Here is a 22,216-nt window from a genome sequence, read left to right as displayed (position 1 = left end):
CTTCTTCTCCTTCTTCTCCTTCTTCTTCTCCTTCTTCTTCTCCTTCTTCTTCTCCTTCTTCTCCTTCTTCTCCTTCTTCTTTTCCTTCTTCTTCTCCTTCTCCTTCTTCTCCTTCTTCTCCTTCTTCTCCTTCTTCTCCTTCTTCTCCTTCTTCTCCCTCTTCTCCCTCTTCTCCCTCTTCTCCCTCTTCTCCCTCTTCTCCCTCTTCTTCCTCCCCTCTTCTTCCTCCCCTCTTCTTCCTCCCCTCTTCTTCCTCCCCTCTTCTTCCTCCCCTCTTCTTCCTCCCCTCTTCTTCCTCCCCTCTTCTTCCTCCCCTCTTCTTCCTCCCCTCTTCTTCCTCCCCTCTTCTTCCTCCCCTCTTCTTCCTCCCCTCTTCTTCCTCCCCTCTTCTTCCTCCCCTCTTCTTCCTCCCCTCTTCTTCCTCCCCTCTTCTTCCTCCCCTCTTCTTCCTCCCCTCTTCTTCTCCCCACTGTTATTTAATTGCATGATGCGTAAAGGTGTTGTCCACTGCACAAACTGCCACATCTCAAATCACCATATTTCCTCCATGTGAAGATAAATAGGAGCTATACTCTACTCCAGGATGTGAACGCTGTTCTATTGATGTCGGCACCTGCTTTCCCCGGACTCGCGTGACATAATGTTACGCAAGCCCTGCAGCCTTTCAATGGCTTCTTCACTCCTTCAGACGTAACTTAAATCCAGGCGTAGTCAGAGAGCTGCCGCACCTCTCTTCTTCCGGGTGTCCATTTTGTCCTGAAAGTTAGTAAAGCAGCCACTGATTGATTGCAGGGCTCACTTGACATAACAATGCCACAGGAGACTCGACGCCTGTCACATTGTATGAGAGTAAAGCTGTTATTTTCTGCGGGGACAAATATGGTGATTGGGAAGGAGTTGTAGACAGCCCCTTTTAATGATAATAAATTGAACCTGATACATGTGACACAATTACTGTAGAATCATTACTAGCCTTAGCAAAAGATGCCATAGTCCCAGCTGTGATGTCTCTCCATTATGACTGTGGTCACCATATTTTACCCCTCAGTGTCCCTTACTGCGTGATGTGAACTTGCCCATGAAGATGGGGTAATTTTTAGACTGTCGTTACTTTGTGTGATTTCTCCTGATTTGTCTTCAGCACCTTGAACACCCTTCCATGCGAGATGCGCAGACGCTATAGGCATTTGCATATGGCCTCCGTTGACCTTATGTGGCTTATGCTGTGGTCCTCTTAGTAGTATCTTCTACTTTAGTGCTTACTATTTTTGAGGTTCCCCTCACAAGGTGTCTTTTTTTTTTTTTTTTGTCGTGTCATATTCAGTGACCATTAATAGTTTGGAAATGAAATTACACCATGGAAATCCTATTGTTAGCTTAATTACCTTCAAGCCACATATACAGATCACTGATTTGTATGTGAATCTAATGATTTTGTAGGACAACCGTTATGTTATTTGATGCTTAGATAAAGATGTGGGACATGAGCTCCAGACAGATCATTGTAGTAAGGCATACTTTCCAAAGTTGGTAAAGATTCAGTATATTGAGAGTATTGCAGGGTTTCTAACATAACATTCAGTTCCTCCACATGATGCCATGGACCTCATAGTCACCAGAATTATTTTTTTTTATTATATGGCAGAGATTTATTCCATAACTTGACCAGTTTGCTGACTAATAAAATACATGCTGGGATGTGAGGGGAAGTTCCAGCTCCTATAGTGCTAGCAGAATGCTAAGTGAAAGGAACCGGCTCCCTAAAAATAAAGGGGACAGAGTTATAAGGCATGCTTAATTGGGATGGTTTCTGGACATATTCAAATTGCTGATGCACCAGAAGCAGTTTCACCCCATTGTAAAGTATTTTACAGGCAAGACCATATATACAGCAGTTTGTGTAAATGGGCAAGTACCAATGAATTCCATAATGTTTTCTTAATCGTGGTGAATTCATTTGGGGTAAAAAAAAGTCATTTTTTTCTCCTTCTTTTGGATCAGCTGGTACCTAAAAGCAGGACCAAGATGTCCATATCCTTCAAAATTGCGGTCAAAGGTGGATCAATTGTTGCAAATGGTGGGTGGTTAGGACTCTGCTGGAGCGGAAAACATCTCTGATTCAACAATTTGTCAAATGTTTCCTTACTTGTAAGAATTCAAAATGTCTGACCGCTGGCCAGCTAAAGCCGCCTGTACGACTTGTTCCTTTCCATGGATCTAAAGACCTTTTGTGTTTCCCATGGATGTAGCGGAGCGGGCGATTTTAGGAGGTCATGTTTTGCTTCCCTCGGTGGATACAATCCAGCACAGTTCATACTTGTGTCATAAAAAAAAAAAAAAACACACAAGAAGATTATTATTATTATTTATTGTTATAGCGCCATTTATTCCATGGCGCTTTACATGTGAGGAGGGGTATACATAAAAACAAGTACAATAATCTTAAACAATACAAGTCATAACTGGTACAGGAGGAGAGAGGACCCTGCCCGCGAGGGCTCACAATCTTCAAGGGATGGGTGATAATACAGTAGGCGAGGGTAGAGCTGGTCGTGCAGCGGTTTGGTCGATCGGTAGTTACTGCAGGTTATAGGCTTGTCGGAAGAGGTGGGTCTTCAGGCTTTCGATGGTAGGTGAGAGTCTGATATGTTGTGGTAGAGAGTTCCAGAGTAGGGGTGATGCGCGAGAGAAATCTTGTATGCGATTGTGGGAAGAGGAGATAAGAGGGGAGTAGAGAAGGAGATCTTGTGAGGATCGGAGGTTGCGTGCAGGAAAGTACCGGGAGACGAGGTCACAGATGTATGGAGGAGACAAGTTGTGGATGGCTTTGTATGTCATGGTTAGGGTTTTGTAATGGAGTCTCTGGGCAATTGGGAGCCAGTGAAGGGATTGACAGAGGGGAGAAGCTGGGGAATAGCGGGGGGACAGGTGGATTAGTCGGGCAGCAGAGTTTAGAATAGATTGGAGGGGTGCGAGAGTGTTTGAGGGGAGGCCACAGAGCATGAGGTTGCAGTAGTCAAGGCGAGAGATGATGAGGGCATGGACTAGGGTTTTTGCAGATTCTTGGGTGAGGAATGAACGGATGCGTGAAATATTTTTGAGTTGAAGTCGGCAGGAAGTGGAAAGGGTTTGGATATGTGGTTTGAAGGAGAGATCAGCGTCAAGGATTACTCCGAGGCAGCGAGCTTGTGGGACTGGGGAGAGTGGGCAGTCATTTACTGTAATTGATAGGTTCGTAGGGGGGGTCACGTGAGATGGGGGAAAGATGATGAATTCTGTTTTGTCCATGTTGAGTTTCAGATATCTAGTGGAGAAGAAGGATGAAATAGTGGACAGACATTGAGGGATTCTGGTTAGTAGGGAGGTGATATCTGGTCCAGAGATGTAGATCTGTGTGTCATCAGCATAAAGATGATACTGAAAGCCATGAGATTCTATGAGCTGTCCCAGGCCAAAGGTGTAAATAGAGAACAGCAGGGGCCCAAGGACTGAACCTTGTGGGACTCCGACAGATAGGGGGCGAGGTGAGGAGGTGGTGTGTGAGTGGGAGACGCTGAATGTCCGGTCTGTTAGGTATGATGAGATCCAGGAGAGGGCCAAGTCTGTGATGCCGAGGGATGAGAGGGTCTGTAATAATAGGGAATGGTCCACTGTGTCAAAGGCAGCCGACAGGTCCAGGAGGAGGAGGACAGAGTAGTGTCGCTTGCTCTTGGCAGTTAAGAGGTCATTGGTGACCTTAGTAAGGGCAGTTTCAGTGGAGTGGTGTGACCGGAAGCCAGATTGTAAGCGGTCGAAGAGGGAGCAAGAAGAGAGATGGGAGGACAGTTCAAGGTAGACGTGTTGTTCCAGTAGCTTGGAGGCGTATGGGAGAAGTGATATAGGGCGATAGCTAGATACAGAGGATGGGTCAAGAGAGGGCTTTTTGAGGATAGGTGTGATGGAGGCATGTTTAAAGCTTGAGGGGAAAACACCAGTTGTTAGTGATAGGTTGAAGAGATGGGTTAGGGTTGGGATGAAGACTGTGGTGAGGTTTGGGATGAAGTGGGATGGGATCGGGTCGAGTGCACAGGTGGTGAGATGCGATCTTGAGAGTAGAGTGGAGAGTCGATCTTCTGTAATGGTGGAGAAGTTGGTTTTGAAGGTGGAGGGCTGGGAAGTCGGGAGGAAGGGCTCTGGGGGTTGTTGACCAAAACTGTCCCTGATGTTATCAATTTTCTGCTTGAAAAATGAGGCAAAGTCTTCAGCTGAGATGAGTGGGGAGGGAGGAGGTGCTGGGGGGCGGAGGAGAGAATTGAAGGTGTTGAATAACTGTTTAGGGTTGTGAGACAGGGAGGATATGAGAGATGAGAAGTAGGTTTGTTTAGCTGTGGCGAGTGTGGTCTTGAAAGTAGTGAGGGACTGTTTGAATGCGATGAAGTGCTCGTTGGAGTGGGATCTTTTCCATCTGCGCTCAGCAGCCCTGGAAGCTCGCCTCAGCTCTTTGGTCAGGCTGGTGTGCCAGGGCTGTCTGTTGATTTTGCGAGTTTTGGTATGTGTAAGTGGGGCAGCGGATTCCAAAGCTACAGCTATTGTGGTGTTATATAGAGCGGCAGCGTCATCCGCATTGTGTAAGGAACTTATATCTGTAAGAGGGAGGAGGGATTCAGAGAATGAGTGTAGGTCAAGGTGTTTAAGATTCCTGCGAGGGTGTGAAAGTTTGTGGGGTGGGGATTGTAGACATGGAGTGAAGAGGGAAGAGAATGTGAGCAGGTTGTGGTCAGAGAGAGGAAGAGGTGAGTTAGAGAGGTTAGATAGGGAGCAGAGGTGGGTGAAGATGAGGTCCAGTGTGTGGCCATCTTTGTGGGTGGCTGTAGAAGACCATTGAGTGAGGCCGAAGGAGGGAAGTGAGAGATAGAAGTTTAGTGGCAGCTGAGAGGGAAGTGTCAATGGGGATGTTGAAGTCGCCCATGATGATAGTAGGGATGTCCGCGGAAAGGAAATGAAGTAACCAGGTGGTGAAGTGGTCAAAGAAGGTGGTGGCTGGCCCTGGGGGGGCGGTAGATGACAGCCAGTTGGAGGTTGGAGGGGGAGTAGATGCGCACAGAGTGCACCTCAAAGGAAGGGAGGGTAACAGAGGGTGGCAGTGGGATTGGGGTGAAGGAGCAGGTATCTGACAGGAGAAAACCAACTCCTCCACCATGTTTGCTGCTGGGGCGGGGGGTGTGAGAAAGGTGGAAGCCGCCATACGAAAGTGCAGCAGGAGAGGCTGTGTCAGAAGGGGTGAGCCAGGTTTCGGTGATGGCGAGGAAGGAGAGTTTGGTAGTAACAAAAAGATCATGGATGTAGGAAAGCTTGTTGCAGACAGAGCGAGCGTTCCACAGAGCTCCTGTTAGTGGGACTGGGGAAGCGGGGGCTGGGTGAATGGGTATAAGGTTGGAGAGGTTACGGAAGGTTGTGATAGAGTGTGGATGGGAGGTAGAAATGACTGTGGGAATGTGGTGAGGAGGACCAGGATTTGAAGATAGTTTTGTGTCATGATGCTCAGTTAGGTTGTGATCCCTACCTCGGGGAACAAACAATGAATGCTAGTCACATAACTCCTTTATGTTGTGACTTGGAATATGACTCAGACATTCCTCCACAGCTCCGAGGGCGCTTGTCTATTGATTGTTCTGCAAGACCTACCCAAAATAAGAAGATATCTTGATAGGCCTGCACTGTGATCTGTGTGATTCTGTGGGAGCAGCTGTGAAATACTTGGGGACGTTTAGTTCATAAACCCCCAGATAATCTAGTAATTACTCAGCAAATTGAAGTCCGCCTTTGGGTCAGCTTGAAGTTACAAGGAAGTCCGAGCATATTGGATTCCTCCAAGATGAGCACTGCCAACAGGTTCTGTCATCGGTTTATTGTCCTGTGTATAGCGATATAATATCTACTCTACCCAAATAACTGGTGACATATATGTGGACATTCAGTGCATGGACTAAGTTCACCAGAAAATGTGCCACTTCCTGTTAGATGCTGTCTGGTTTATAGAGGAAAGTCCAAAGCAGAGGACTCAACCTATAATATCCATATGGTTCTGTTTTTTTTGTAGTCCGTATGCTTCTGCTCTCACGTAGTCCATATGCTACTGCTCTTGTGTAATCCATATGCTTCTTCTTTTATGTGGTCCGTATGCTTTGGCTCTTATGCGATCCCTATGCGTTGGCTCTTATGCAGTCCCTGTGCTTTGGCTCTGATGCGGTCCCTGTGCTTTGGCTCTGATGCGGTCCCTGTGCTTTGGCTCTGATGCGGTCCCTGTGCTTTGGCTCTGATGCGGTCCCTGTGCTTTGGCTCTTATGCGTGCCCTGTGCTTTGGCTCTTATGCGTGCCCTGTGCTTTGGCTCTTATGCGTGCCCTGTGCTTTGGCTCTTATGCGTGCCCTGTGCTTTGGCTCTTATGCGTGCCCTGTGCTTTGGCTCTTATGCGTGCCCTGTGCTTTGGCTCTTATGCGTGCCCTGTGCTTTGGCTCTTATGCGTGCCCTGTGCTTTGGCTCTTATGCGTGCCCTGTGCTTTGGCTCTTATGCGTGCCCTGTGCTTTGGCTCTTATGCGTGCCCTGTGCTTTGGCTCTTATGCGTGCCCTGTGCTTTGGCTCTTATGCGTGCCCTGTGCTTTGGCTCTTATGCGTGCCCTGTGCTTTGGCTCTTATGCGTGCCCTGTGCTTTGGCTCTTATGCGTGCCCTGTGCTTTGGCTCTTATGCGTGCCCTGTGCTTTGGCTCTTATGCGTGCCCTGTGCTTTGGCTCTTATGCGTGCCCTGTGCTTTGGCTCTTATGCGTGCCCTGTGCTTTGGCTCTTAAGCGGTCCCTGTGCTTTGGCTCTTAAGCGGTCCCTGTGCTTTGGTTCTTATGCGGTCCCTGGGCTTTGGCTCTTATGCGGTCCCTGTGCTTTGGCTCTTATTTTTATTCTATTCGCATTAATGGGTGCAGCAGTCCGATTTCTCATCAATGCCTATTGCTTCATGTTGCATGCTATTATGCCTGTCCATGTTAATTTCTACACCACAGGCTGTGGATTGAAACGTAGAGTCTCCTTTGCACCATTTCTTCTTATACATTGCTTTCTGACTTCTTGTTACACACATAAGACGGATTGTCCCATGAATTAAGCTTTTTCTGTAACATGTAGACCAGCAAAGGTTGCTTTGCTTAAAAGGTCATGATATCAGTATAATTATACTCTATATGCCCTATAGTGTCGTGATCGCTAGCTGCTCATTAATTGCTGGACACCATGTACATGTCTGACACGTAAGCTGTAGGCTTATAATTCAGAACATTTACAAGTGTTACAAAATTAAACCATTTTGGTATTTTATTTTTCACAGCATCAAAATACGATTTCATAACCACATCAGAATAGACTATTCAATAGAGCATCCCTTCAAATCTGCAGATTATTCCAGTGTGTAAATGGGTCATTGTAGAACCTCTATTTATTATGCATTGCTTATATAGCGCCATCATATTCCGCAGCGCGTTACAGACCTCATCATCACTGTCCCCAATGGGGTTCACAATCTACATTCCCTATCAGTATGTCTTTAAAGTCTGAGAAGAAACCAGAGAACTTGGAGGAAACACATAATAATAATAATCATCTTTATTTATATAGCGCCAACATATTCCGCAGCGCTTTACAGTTGAACAGTTTCAAAACACAAATCATGAGTAACAACGTTAACAATACAATAATTAAAGTAAATTAAGACGACCCTGCTCGTGAGAGCTTACAATCTACAATGAGGTGAGGGAGACACAAAGTACAGGTGTGTATTTACAATGATGGTCCAGCCATCTTGAGAAGGTGGGGGACAGAGATAGTGAATGCGCTACATACTCAAAATTGCACATAAAATGACTTTGATTAGTGAACATGATAGGCCGCTCTGAATAAGTGTGTTTTGATGGAGCGCCTAAAACTGTGCAAATTATGGATAGTCCTAATTTCTTGGGGCAGAGCATTCCAGAGGAATGACGCAGCGCGGGAGAAGTCTTGGAGTCGGGAGTGGGAGGTGCGGATTAGTGCAGAGGTTAGTCGAAAGTCGTTTGCAGAGCGCAGCGGTAGGCTAAGCCGATAGACAGAAATGAGGGAGGAGATGTAGGGGGGTGCCGCACTGTGGAGAGCTTTGTGGGTGAGAACAAGTACTTTGAATTGGACCCTATAATGAATGGGCAGCAAACACATGCAAACTTGTGAAGAACATGCAAACTCCTTGCAGATGTTGTCCTTGGTGGGATTTGAACCCAGGACCCCAGCGCTGCAAGGCCGCAGTGGTAACCACTGAGCCAACATGCTTGCATTTACATGCATGGTAACAGACTATGCTGCTGACAACAAATCCACTATATGTGAACAGGGCCCATCCGCTGGTCTTCTGTGCAGATGAATTGTTTCTGTGGGTGGATCATGTTCTTTATTATCCTCTTGTTTGTTCCGTCAGACTTCATATCGCTATTGCTCCACTGCACAATATGGCACCTAAGCAAATTATCTGGTTTCCACATTTATCCCCCTTAGTTGATGAATATTTGGTTGTTTGGGGTCCGGCTACTGAGACCCAAGTCTGGAGGTCCCAAAGTCCCATGTTTCAATTTTAGCATACCGTATATTGCAGATCTAATCAATCATTATTCTATTCTGCTCTCTTAGTTATGAAGTTTCTAAGGCTCTTTGCAGAAATTGATGTTTGTCCGTGCCATAGGAAACCCTTGGCTCATCGAATATTATTTTGTTTGGTCTTCTATATGACAGCGGTATCTTTCTTTGGATTTTTACAGCACGTTCACCCTCATGCTCTTTATTACTTGAGATGATTCTTCCATTTGGTTCTAAGGTTGGATATATTGTGTAAGAACTTGGCAGAGCTTGAATTAATTCAATATGACAGCATTGTTTACTGGGGAGTCCATATAAGACTCTTAATGGGTTAATATTAATGACCGCCACCCACCCTTCCCAATCTGAATTGTATATGTGCGGTGCCTTTGGACAGTATTACAGCAGTGTTAATAGAGCCTGCAAGTGTACAGTGCCCATGTAATAATGCCACATGCCCCACACTTACGTGGGCACAGCCCCATTAACATGTGTGACCCCCAACTGTGTGCAGAGTTATCCCATTGATCACGCTCCTCGTAGCCAGAGCTTGAGGTCCCCATATACATTCGAAGGATCAATCCTTCTGCTGGCATTTCTCTCCAAGCTCCATCATACAGATGATCTTTTGGCTCGGGTGAGAATTCCTCTGCTCTCTATGGAGGAACTGCACCCAGACTCTGACAGTGATTTCTCTCCAGCAGAATACAAGGATTGGCCATTGGACATGCCAGATTCCTCTCTCCCCCTTGATCATTATCTGTTTGGAGAGAGTCAGGAAACCACATACACATCAGTATTGGAAGGTTCAGACATCTTTAGTCTAATGGTTATGGGAGTCTTAAGTGTTCTTGTTTTACCTTTTTTGTGTTTTATTAAAAAGTCAGTATTCTCTTTTAACAAGATATATGGCTGCCCTGAGTGTTAGTTTGCCAAATCATTTATAGGACCCTGATTCATTTCGACTTGTAGAAATCCTGCGGGGTGATTTTTTTTTTTTTTTGGTCTTCAGTTCGGTCTTTTTATGGTGGCCTGGTTGAATCTGTGCAGTGGGGGAAGGCCCCTGCTGAAGCCAGTTATGCTACAGCCACTCACACAATAGTGGTGAAGAGGAGGTGGACAATTGTATTAATTGAGTGACATGATAAAAAAGGAGGAAATTAAGGGAGGCCTGGATGGAATTGTTTCACATTTTTGTGCATCATCTGTGTGCCGTACTCCTTTTGAGTAAATGTCCATATGTTAATAACAATAGTTTTCACAAGTGCAGTTATTTGTAGCTTGCTGTTTTTGGTGGCATCACGTACAACCTTTTTTGGTCTGAGAACCAAATTCTAAGATTATACCTCTCCCATGCGCCACATCAAATTCTGATCTAAGGTATATATTGACAGTAATATGCCATAATCTAATAAGTGAGAGCTTCAAAGATGGTCCTATGCTTTACTTTTCAACTCCAAAAAGGATGGGACAATTTGACCATTCAGTGGGTGCCCGCTATCCCCATAGTTTGAGGAGATACTAAGCACAAAGGAGTCAGAGATCATAGAATGGTAGAGTTGGAAGGGACCTCCTGGGCCATCTGGTCCAACCCCCTGCTCAAAGCAGGATTCGCTAAATCATCCCAGTCCGATGTCTGTCCAGCCTCTGTTTGAAGACTTCCATTGAAGGAGAACTCACCACTTCTCGTGGCAGCCTGTTCCACTAATTGATCACTCTGTCAAAAATCTTTTTCTAATATCTAATCTGTGTCTCCTCCCATTCAGTTTCATCCCATTGCTTCTAGTCTTTCCTTGTGCAAATGAGAATAAAGATGATCCTTCTACAATGTGACAGCCCTTTAGATATTTGTAGACAGCTATTAAGTCTCCTCTCAGTCTTCTCTTTTGCAAACTAAACATTCCCAAATCCTGCAGTCTTTCCTCATAAGACAGGGTTTGCAGACCGGTCACCATTCTGGTTGCTCTTTTCTGAACTTGCTCCAGTTTGTTGATGTCTTTTTTAAAATGTGGTGCCCAAAACTGGACACAATATTCCAGATGAGGTCTGACCAAAGAGGAGTAGAGGACAATAATGACTTCACGTGAGCTAGACTGTATGTTTCTGTTAATACATCCTAAAATTGCATTTGGTTGGGTGCTGCACCGAATAGCATTGTGGGTGGCATATGGACCCTGGGCCGCAAGTTGTGCCCCCCTGATTTGAAGTCTTCCCATAAAATTCTATTAGCGCATACTGTGGATTTACATTGGGGCACATGGATACAGTACATGTGACCGTACACTTTTATATACCAATCGTTTTTGCCAATGTTTTGATGGTTCAGTGTCCGTATTCTCCATGGGGCACTGCAAGTTATTCGTCTCAATCAAAAAAATCTAATAATTACAAAGCTAATTATTGCTTAGAATTTTTATATAGACAATTCAGATTTCTTGTTGGTGTCGTGGGTAATCGTGTTAATAAGATTTATAAATTTCCACCTGTTTTTCAGACATTTCAGCTCATCTCGGCTGTTTTTCTGCCCTGTATCCTATTCATGCGTCGCTCATCCATATTTATCCCCTAAGGCCTCGCTACACTTCAGAAAGGTTTTGTGCTTAGCTTTTTGTAAACTTTTAACATCTTGAATTTTCTTCTCCTCAATTACTTATGCCGTTTCTTAAACAGCATCTGGCAGACGTCTTAATGGCTGACCAACTTTTTGCCCAGAGGCTTTATAAACACTAAAGTTGAGGAATTCAAGAATCGTATATCATCTTCCTCCCCCCTCCGTCTGAATGGAATATAATTGCTCATCCAAAAAAAATGCCCTGTGATTACAAAGATTACTACAATGCATGTAAGCTTCGGTGCTTGAAACTTTGCAGAACTAAGATTATGTTCCATCGGCTGTAGACCAGTCTTGGGTTTTTCAAGGAGTAACCTCTGGGCTCGAGATTAGTGAAACAAGTCATGGTGTAACTCTTTGATTCCAGGATAGCCTGTATATTGCATTGCGCACACATGGTTGGAACGCTTCCCCCATGATGGCTGCCCCGGTATTCCTTCCTCAGCTGTGGATGAAGACAACTGCAGAATAACTTTCCTGCACAAGTGTTTAGCAGATTTTTTTCTGGTAGCTCAATGTTCTGGAATGACCTTTGTTCAACTCCATAGACAATGCTGACAATCTAATTTTTGTGGGGCTCACGGAACCTCACCCAGATCTCTTGATGAGGTGGAGAATTTGTTCTTTTCTTGTCTGTATCTATTGTTTTCCTCAATAGAAGTGGCATCAAAAGGCCCCAGTACACAGACTAATGTCAGACGACATCGACGGGTTCAGCTGACAGTCTAATGTGTATGGGGGCATCGGCTAACTGATTGTCGGGGGAGATGGTGGTTGGGCCGTTATGTGGATGAGCGCACATAGCTGCACACAGTCTGAAATTTGTGGACATATTGGCCTGAGTTTTTCTACTGTCATCTGAACCTGGCTATAAGCCCCCCATACACATAGGACAAAAATTGTCTGAACCTGCCAATATCAACTTGTTCAACCAATGGTCTAATGTGTTTCGAGGCCGTGGACAACTGGTAGTTGGGGGGAGATGGCAATCGTGCATGTCTGACTTCGAATTGCCGATCGTATTGTTCTTATTGACATGTTAGGCAGTGGCTTTCTCATAGAGAACATATGAGTGCTCAGCCAAACGAGAGCTCCTGTGTATGGGAGAGAGAGCTGGATGGCTGTCAGCCAAAGCATCGTTCGGCCCACAATCTTCTATTGTATATGAGGTCCTTTGCAGTACCAGCTGGAAGATATTTTGGCCAATACTTGCATGTCGGTGGGTGGCATAAAGCTTTGCATAAACATAAGGGCGCATTCACAAGACGTTTGACATGTGTGCCATGGATCCATAATTTACCCAACATCTTTTAGTTTTGGGCCCTATCGGGCTGGTTTATGTTGGTATACCCTTTTGTATATAGAGGGAGTCAATAAAAAAAAAATGCTGCTGGGAATAGTTTGGGTGACACATGCCACGGTAGGCCTATAAATCCTCCCCGCCTTCACTGCAAAAAAAAGCATGAATGCTTTTGTACCATGTTATTGGATCCTGCCTATTTTCTTGGGATCTGCAGTAACCTCCTTTTCTAATCTTTTGGCTTTTTTCCACATCTCCTTGTGAGCCTATGCCTTTTGGTATTCATCAGATAAAAGGAAGCATCTGTAGGGACCCAATGTAAAGTTATACCGCGTAGTACCGTACTTTTTTTTTTTTTTTGGATTGTGTCCCTACGTAGGACCATGCTTTCCTATGCTATAGCAAGTCAAAGGGAAAAAGGTATAGTGAGGCATAGTGACCCAGCAAATGCTAAAAGGACTCTCTTTTGCCATATAGTGGCTACGTGAGAGCTCAAAGATTTGTTGGGGATTTGCTTTGGGTGATATTCCCAGTTTATACCTCAAACTAGAGATGCACAGAAATATGCTGAGGAACAAAAAGTTCAATAGGGTCTTATCCAGTGGAGAGGGGACATAAAGGTGGAAGGAGGTGCCACATAACAAAGAATGAAGGGCAATAATCAGCTGCTGCAGTCCACGGGTTAAAAAAAACTGAGATATTCCAGAAGGAAATAGTTGGCCTTACTGTGGTGCTGAAGGAGATCCCAAAGAATTCCCGGGAGTCTAGATGGATCATTGTGGTTTGTCAACGCGTTTCAAAATCATCTGACTTCTTAATCTGGGATAAACCTTTTTTATTTTTTTGGAGATTGTTGAAGACACGTTTTTCCTTGCCTATGAAATCCACACCGTTTTAAGACTTTTTTTTTTTTTTTTTTTGGACAAACCTGTAAAAAAAAAAAAGGGAAATTTTGTCCTATAAATGATATCACAGTAGTGGTCGACTTAATTGCGATGGTTATTAGGAACATGCCCTGTTAGTAACACCCTTTGAAGGCCTAACTCCGAAACCATGGGTTGCTTGTGGTGTGTGTCGAGGACAAGTTTTCGACAGCTATTGGGGGAGAAATACATTAAAGGTTTACAGGTTCTTCTAAGTTTCCGTCTTTCCCACCAAACTGTTCTGCACACGCTGAACAGATCAGTAAGCCGTCTGCAAATTCTGGCCCTGGGAGGACACTTTCCGTTGGCAGCAGGACTCCCCTCGTACCAGTAATGTATTCACCGGGCAGTCTCTGCCGTCATTAATTCCAGACATCTGAACAGCAGTCACTTTTAATATGCGCTCCGTCTTTATTCTTCTGACAGCAGATCCACGGAGAGGAGCTTCTTGTTGTACATTGGTACCAAGTTTTTAAAGCTTCTTCTTATGTTGCAATCATACATTTATGAAGCCACCAGGTACCTTCCAGAGCACCAATGTTCAGTCGTAAAGTCTACTGATCTACACGGTGGCACAGATGGTAAGAAGGAAGGCCTCTGAGAGTTTTTGCAATTTTTCTGAATATAGAAGCATATGGTGTGGGGTGGGCCTATACAAAATTAATCCCAAAGAGGTGGTATTGGATGGGGTGTGTAGGATTCGATGACAGCGTGAACATGCATTTTGTAAGGGTTGGCATCTGTGCTCCATTTGTTTTAGGCTTCTAAAAAAAAGCAGACTGCATGGGTGCAATGGATATTAAACACGATAGCGGTATTTAAGAACACGTTTATGAGATCAATAGAAGTGGTGGTAATGTAGCGGAGGCCAGACATGCTGTATACTCGTATCTATATATTTTGAAGAAATAGATCTTCTGTAAAGAGCGCTAGAACTTTGCTGATCTTTCTCTAAAATTTCTGGGTGCATGTACTTTTGGGCTCTGCTCACATTTGAGTTGCAGGGTTCATTTTATTTGACGGGGTGCATTTGGTTCCGTCTCACTATTACACGTCAGTAGGGTTCAAAAGGCTTCGTGGGTGCCACGATGGATCCAACTTGTCATCATTTTGGATTTCCTGTTTGTATGACAAAACCGAAAAATGGAGATGTGAACAGAGAGCCTAAACAAATTGTCTTTATTTGTGAATACATTGGCATTACTTTGTTCTCGGTTCAGCATTTTTATTTTTTTATTTTAAGCAAAAAAAATAATGTAAATTTCTACTTGGAAAGTGCTCAGCCAGATATGCCGAGAAGAAAGCCCAGAACATAATATCCTGCATATGTAATCTGCTTCTCTGAATGTGCAATGCTTCTTTTTCCATAGAAACATGAGCTCGTACTTATTTTGGGTTCTCTTTATTTAGGATGTCCTGGTTATTTGGGTTGTCGGGTATTGCCACATTCACATTAATGGGCCAGATCTGCAGTACTAAACACGGCCTATAGACAGGTGACGCTGGGGAGTAGGGGAGATACACCTTTTTTTTTTTCCAATACTGGGTTCTTCAAATATTAAAGAGGACTTTTCACCTTTTTTAAACTGAATACTTCCTCCACTTGCTGCTGCCTCATCGATTCTTGAACAGTTTCTCTTTTCTTTCTATGCCCCTCTGTTTCAAAGTTATGCCCCCAGAAATACAGATGCAAATTTTCAATTCAAGTAATCGGCTGTATACCAGCGCATTCCTCTGTGGGCGTGGCCATGTGTTGATTGGCCAGCATGAAAGGAGAAAAAGCCAATGGTCACAGATAAATTTTTTGGTATACGCCCAGTTGCTTGAAAATAAAATTTGCATCTTTATTTCTGGAGGGCATACCTTTGGAACGACGAGGCACAGGACAAAAAGGAAAACTGTTCCAGAATCAGTGAAACAGCAGAAATTGGAGGAGGTATTCAGTTTAAATAAAGAAGAATCCAGTGAAGGGTCACTTTTAAAGGGTCTATCCCGTCACTCTGTGACTGCAGGCTAAGGAATCCTTACAGTTCATGCATTGCATACTGTCAGGATTCTATATTGTTGCGGGTGAGAGCGGGCGGTCACATGGCCTCAAGTATGTGATTTTCTTACATGCAGTCACGTGCTGTCTAGACGTGCTAGGCCTCACTCAATACCAGTGGGCACAGTCTAGTCGGAATGTGGATGGAAGTATGCAAATCGTATGCTTGCTTTCGCTGGCAAGACAAGAGAATTCTGACGGCACACGATGTGCACTGGTATAGATTCTTAAAGGCCCGTCATATACCTTGGACTAATGTCAGAAGAACCATGCAAAATAAACCGGTTTGGCCAACGGTCTAATGTGTATGGAGTCGCTGGCTGATGATAGGGATAGATGTTGCTAACGCATATCCAATATCGGACTGTTGTTCGCATCGTTCTCCCCGAGGTAAGATGCCCACCGAAGTGTTATCTGGTGGCTTCTCATGGAGAGCACAGGAGCACTTGGCCGAGTGAGCACTCTTATGTACGTGAGATGGCTGACTGCGAATAATGTCTGAAGCATCGTTCAGCCTTCTGATGTGTATGGCCCGCTCTAGTCTAATGTAGTGACTGCAGACCTTTAAGAGAAGACTGGACAACACCTTAAAGTCTTAAGTAAGTAAGCAAAAGAAGAAAAACTCATGCACTTCTGCATAGTGAGTGCATGTTGGCAAATTCAAGTTTGCATCTATTTTTCAAATACGGTATATCACGATCTGCTGCAGTGAAACAAACCAACTCACATTTCAGTTAATAAATAATCTTTATTTTTATATAGCACACAGCGCTTTACAGTTTGCGCACATTATCATCACTGTCCCTGATGTGGCTCACAATCTTCATTCCCTATCAGTATGTCTTTGGAATGTGGGAGGAAACCGGAGAACCCGGAGGAAACCCACGCAATCATGGGGAGAACATACAAACTCCTTGCAGATGTTGTCCTTGGTGGGATTTGAACCCCGGACCCCAGCGCTGCAAGGCTGCAGTGTTAACCACTGAACCACTGTGCTGCCCAATCTCACTTTCAGTTTGGTGATAGAAGCTTTTTGTAAAGTCACCAATCAAGATCCATCATTTTTATGGCATTGGTGTTATTTATCCCTATCTCCCTGTAGCCGCTGTCCTCAAGGTCAGCCTCCGAGACCAAAGCTGTGCTGATATGGCGGATAGCTACATGTGCCAGAACCTCTTAAGCCTATTTAGGACTCCCTTAATCTGCGGTAAACCTCCTGCCCGGCTCTGCTTTGTAAGCTATACATTTTACATAAGCATTTCTATCATCAATGCCCATCTGCTGAGCATCTAGACTTATTATTACAAAAGAAGATTTAGACCTAAATGGCCACTGGTAGAAATAACCCGGACCGGTTTATAGATGCCAGTCGCTCCTTCAAGGGCTCTAATTTAATTGCCATTCCTTTATCTGGTGTCTCCTGATTGGAGCATGACCGGGATCCTGGCATTAAACGCCCGCTCTTCTCGTTAGGGTTGCGAGATTGTCAGCCGTCCGTTCTGAATCCATGCCCACTAAATATTTATTTAAGGATTTTAGCGATCAGAGCGGATTTGCCACAGCCGCGGAGCTGTCACTGCCGCCTTCATTATGGGTTACATTCCCAAGTAAGGACGTGGCGAGCCGTGTTGATTTTACGGATCAAAAGAGGATAAATCTACAGTAATTCTCCCCTTCTAAAATCAGACTCTGAGGAACGTTCAGTTGTCTGCATGTTAAATAAACCTGACAGCGCTGCACATTGACCTTTTATGCAGGTACAACAGTTTGAAGTGAATATAGATGGGGAGAAAAGCAATCGCACGGTGTCACAGCCAATAGCGCACGTGGCCAGAAAATTACTTTGTGAGTTTATTTTCTCTTCTCTTAGCCTATTCAATCTTTCTTTTTTCTGGACCAGTCTATGGAGGAAGAGAAAAAAGAGGTATTGTGGATAACCTACCCCAGGGCATCTAAGACTCTTGGCTAAGCTACTTTAGATCCAATATTATTGTGTATGTGGTGAAATATTGCACCTCTTGTAGTGATCAGAAGAAATCTAAAACATCAGCATGAATGATACAGTCACAGCTAAAATAAGAATTCCATAAGTTTAGACTCTTATTGGCTAATTCTTTTACGTTTATGCAAAGACTCAATATTAAAGAAACATTCCCATCAAAGTTTTCATCGTTTTAAAATAATGCAATCAACATATTATATAGCACTGTGTACTTAAAATTGCTCATTTTGCCTTTCTACCCAGTTAATTTTTCTCTGCTCTGTGTAGAAACAGGAAGTCTCTTTTTCTGCCTAAGTCCTTCCCTTCTTTAAATCCTGACCCAGCTGCTCGCTCCTACCCTCTGCCAGGAACTTTTGCAGCAGTGACTCATGGAGGTAAAATTGACCTGCTGTTTCTACATAAATCTTAGAAGGATTCAGGTAGTATGTTTTTAATCACGTGATGTCATAGACCTAATAAAAAAGAGAAGCATTAACTCTGTAGAAGGGTAAAATGAGCAATTGTAAGTACACAGCACTATATAATGTGATGACTGCTTAGGCCTGTTTCACACTTCAGTCTTTTGGAATAAGTCACAATCTGTCAAAGTGTTTAAACAACGGATCCGTTGCAGATTTCAAAAAACTGATGCACCGGATCCGTTTTTTTGATGGATCCGTTGCAGTAGCTAGTGTATGAAATTTAAAGGAACAGAACTCTGGAAAGAGAGAGAGAATGAGAGAGAGAGAGAGACTTTTTCAGTGCCAGAACGGCTTTTGGGGTTAAATTAAATGAAGAGAAATTGTTCTGGGCATGCGCAGTGTGAAAAAACGGAATCTAGAGACTGATTCCGTCATATGACGGACGGTAGGCGTCCATTCTACCAGACCACGGACTGCGACGGATCCGTCACACGACGGACGAAACGGAAAGTCATCCGTCACAATCCGTTGCTAATATAAGTCTATGGGGAAAAAGACAGATCCGCCAGGCAAATCCGTCGGATCTGTTTATTTCTGCTAACAACGGATTTTGACTGACGCCAGAAAATTGAAGTGTGAAATATTCCTTAGGCCTGTTTCACACATCCGTTTCTCACCATCAGTCAAAATCCGCCGTTTTGCCTAAAAAACGGATCCACCATTTTTCCTGGCGGATCCGGTTTTTTCCCCATTGACTTGCATTAACGGTGGATTTTGACTGACAGTCGTCCGTTGCATCCGTATTTCTGCGGATCCACCAAAATTTTGGCGTCCGCTGACATCACTGAACGGACAATGCAACGTTGTTTGTGTGGCCGGATCCGCATTTTTCCCACTTGCTGGAGATTTAACCCTAAATCCTGTTCTGACTGCTGGAGCAAATCTCTCTCTCTCTTTTCTCTCTCTCTTCTCTCTTTTTTTTTTTTCTCTCTCTCTCCTTACCGCGACCTCCCGGATCCCGCGAGATGCCTGCTCTCGGCTCCCGGATCCCGCGAGATGCCTGCTCTCGGCTCCCGGATCCCGCGAGGTGCCGGCTCCCGGATCCCGCGAGGTGCCGGCTCCCGGATCCCGCGAGGTGCCGGCTCCCGGATCCCGCGAGGTGCCGGCTCCCGGATCCCGCGAGGTGCCGGCTCCCGGATCCCGCGAGGTGCCGGCTCCCGGATCCCACGAGGTGCCGGCTCCCGGATCCCGCTACATCGACGGTATTTATTTTTTTCTTTCAGCGCGGTTCCTTTAGCATTCCCATATCGGCGGATCCTGGTGTACCAACGGTCCGGTAGTTCCCGTTGGTGTTTCATCGGCCACGGATCCGTTCTCCGCCTTTTTGGCGGCTGCCAAATAACACAATAAACGTAAGTGTGAAACAGGCCTTTGAGGGTACAAATTTTGATGGGAGTGCTTCTTTAAGTGTTGACCCTAATTTTTCAAGACTTCTGCCCTTCGAACTGGGAGTTGAAAACCATTTCTGGGCCAAATCCTTACTGATGACCACCCATTCTTCTTTCATCAGTGCTTGGAGTTTATCACAGTTTCTAGGTTTTTGTTTGTTCACCTAATTTTTGAGGCTTTACCACTGGTTCTCAATGGGATTGAGATCAGAGGAGTTTCAGTGGACCTTAAATTTGAATGTTTTGGTCACCAAGCCACTTAGCGTAGTTATCACTTTTGCCTTGTCACATAGCCTCCGTCATGTTGGCAAAAGCATTATTAATTACCAAATTGCTCCTGGATGGTTGGGAGAAGTTGATCATGGAGGAGGTTTAGATCCCATGCCCATTTTCTTAGACAAAACTGAGAGTAAGCCCCCCCCCCACATGAATGGTAGCATGAAACAAGACTCACGGTAGCAATTCACCATTTCTTCTTACTTATTGAGTCTTTCCATAAACTTGTGTTGTCAGTAAGTGTTAAAGTTTATGAAAATCTTACAGTTGTAGTTGAATAACCATAAAACAATTTGACTAAAAGATCTAGGAATGCTGAAGCTGGTAACTTTGTTAAAAAAAATTGTGTAAGTCTAAAAATTATTGGCCTCGACTGTACACTCTTGTATGAAAAATGTAGGACTCCTTTCTTCCATTAGCCAGTTCTAGATTCTGAATTACAGCTTTCGACTTTCAACTTGCATGACATGAACTCTTCTCCTTCATTCATACTGTAGGGAAACACTACAAAAGTTAGCTGACAACATTTTAGACTTGGGTCTAGATATTTTCCTTTTTGGCATTTAGCTTTTTAGGCTTTATTCTTTCAATCTCTAGCAAAACTTTTGTTGATGAGCCACTATAATAGGGAAACCACAACTGACGTGAAACCTTAAGATGGGAAATGAGGAACACCAGTAAATTATTTTTGGACCGAAAAATTGTGATAGAGGGTATCTATGATAGATTTTTCCAAATACCATAGATTATTTTAAAATGGAAACGGACCTTCTGTAGACTAACACCTTCTGCCAAGTGAATGGAATTCACGAGGCTTGACGCCATTACTATGCTTCAATAGGTCCTTGTGTGACCAGAATTCAGAGTATTTCACTCTTCTCATTGACTTAAAAGCATAGTAATACAATTAGTTCTCCTTTGTATGGACTCTCTAGCCTGTTTCTTAAGGTATTGTCACACTTAGCGATGTACCAGCGATCCCGACCAGCGATATGACGCGGTCAGGATCGCTGGTACATCGCTAAGTTGTCGCTAGTGAGCTGCCACACAGGCAGATCTCACTAGCGACATCGCTGGGGACGGGGATCGCTACTTACCTGTCACACCAGGCGATCCTGCGTCCTCCCGCCCGGCTTCACGCGTCGCTCGTCCTCACAGCAGGAAGCGCCGCAGAAAGTCCTGAACGTTCTCGCGCGATCAGCGATAATCAGCGGGGGAGCCGGTCGCTGGTAAGTATCAGACACAGAGATATCGCTAGCAATATCGCTATAACGTCACAAGTTATAGCGATATTGCTAGCGATATCTTAGTGTGACATGCCCTTTACTCACAACAGATGTGCCAGTGTCTCGCAGCTGTTTGTCTTCCCTTATAATCTTTATATTGCACCATTTAGGATAGATCATTGCACCATTTAGGATAGATCAGGGCGATCTACCGGATTATGGTTACATTAGATAATGAATATTGTCAGTTAATTTTATAAATGTTTGCAACATCACTATAAAATGTGATATAGGTGGCAGAAGATGCAGCAAGTCTTAACAATTTGGTGCACATGTCGCTGCTTTTTAAAAGTTATGATGTAACTTGCACACATCCATGATAAAATGCCATTTTTTATGTAAAAAAAAAAAAAAAGGATACAAAGAAGAATGATTTCAGAATTTTTTTCACCTTTAATGTCTCCCATAATTTGTATAGTTGAAAAATAAACTGACATCTATCCAGGTTGTAAAAGAAAATTAAAGAACTGAAATAATGAGGTTACATAAATATGCACACCCTTAAACTCATACTTTGTTGAAGTACATTTTGAATTTGACTGCCTTGTCTATTTGGGTGTAAGTCTGTAAGTATGGCATATATAGGTTTTTCAATCTTTGCCCGCTCTTCCTTGCAGTAGCGCCAGTGAAGAATACAGGAGCTTGTTGTCACATGCAGTACTTGTCAGAAATTCCTGCAGCTCCTTCAATGCTACTGTAGGCCTCTTGGCAGCCTTATCAGAACAAATTCCTCCTTGTCTTTTCATCAATTTTTGAAGGTAATTCAGTTCTAGGTAACGTCACTGTTGTGTTAAATTTAAGCCACTTATTGATGACATCTTCAGTGTTTCATGTTCTATCTAATGATTTGTACCCTTCTCCTGGCTGATAAATTTCAGCAACGAAATCCCTTTGCTGAGTTGTCAGCTGTTTATGGACTATGGCTTTTGATGGAAAATGCAACACCGAAAATGTCAAGAAAATCCTCCTAGAGCAACTAAACTTTACATGTGGTTAATCAGAATCCTTGTAAATGGTAACCTCATGGCCCCAGTGGTGTTCAACCTTTTTATAAATTATTTAGATAAGGGAACTGTAGGTAAACTAATCAAATTTGCAGATGATGCAAAGCTAGGAGGAATAGCTAACACTCGAGAAAACAGAAAGGATTCAGAAAGTTCAAGATAAGCTTGAACAATGGTCAGCAACTTGTAGAATGGTATTTAATTGGGGAAAAATGCAAGATTCTATATCTGGGCAAAAAAAATTAAAATTACATCTACAAAATGGGAGGAATAGAACTAAGCAACAGCACATGCGAGA

At 44.0% G+C, this 22,216-nt stretch overlaps 1 protein-coding gene across 6 annotated transcripts in view; it reads left to right on the top strand.

Moving 5' to 3' along the window:
- SIPA1L1 (signal induced proliferation associated 1 like 1) overlaps window positions 1-22,216 on the top strand; it is a 314,165-nt gene that overhangs the window by 97,449 nt on the left and 194,500 nt on the right. The window lies entirely within an intron of this gene.

The sequence above is a fragment of the Dendrobates tinctorius genome, unplaced genomic scaffold (genome assembly GCF_039654945.1).
Source record: "Dendrobates tinctorius isolate UK_male_01 unplaced genomic scaffold, ASM3965494v1 ptg000194l, whole genome shotgun sequence".
NCBI lineage: Eukaryota > Metazoa > Chordata > Amphibia > Anura > Dendrobatidae > Dendrobates > Dendrobates tinctorius.
This window is presented reverse-complemented; position numbering and strand designations above follow the sequence as displayed.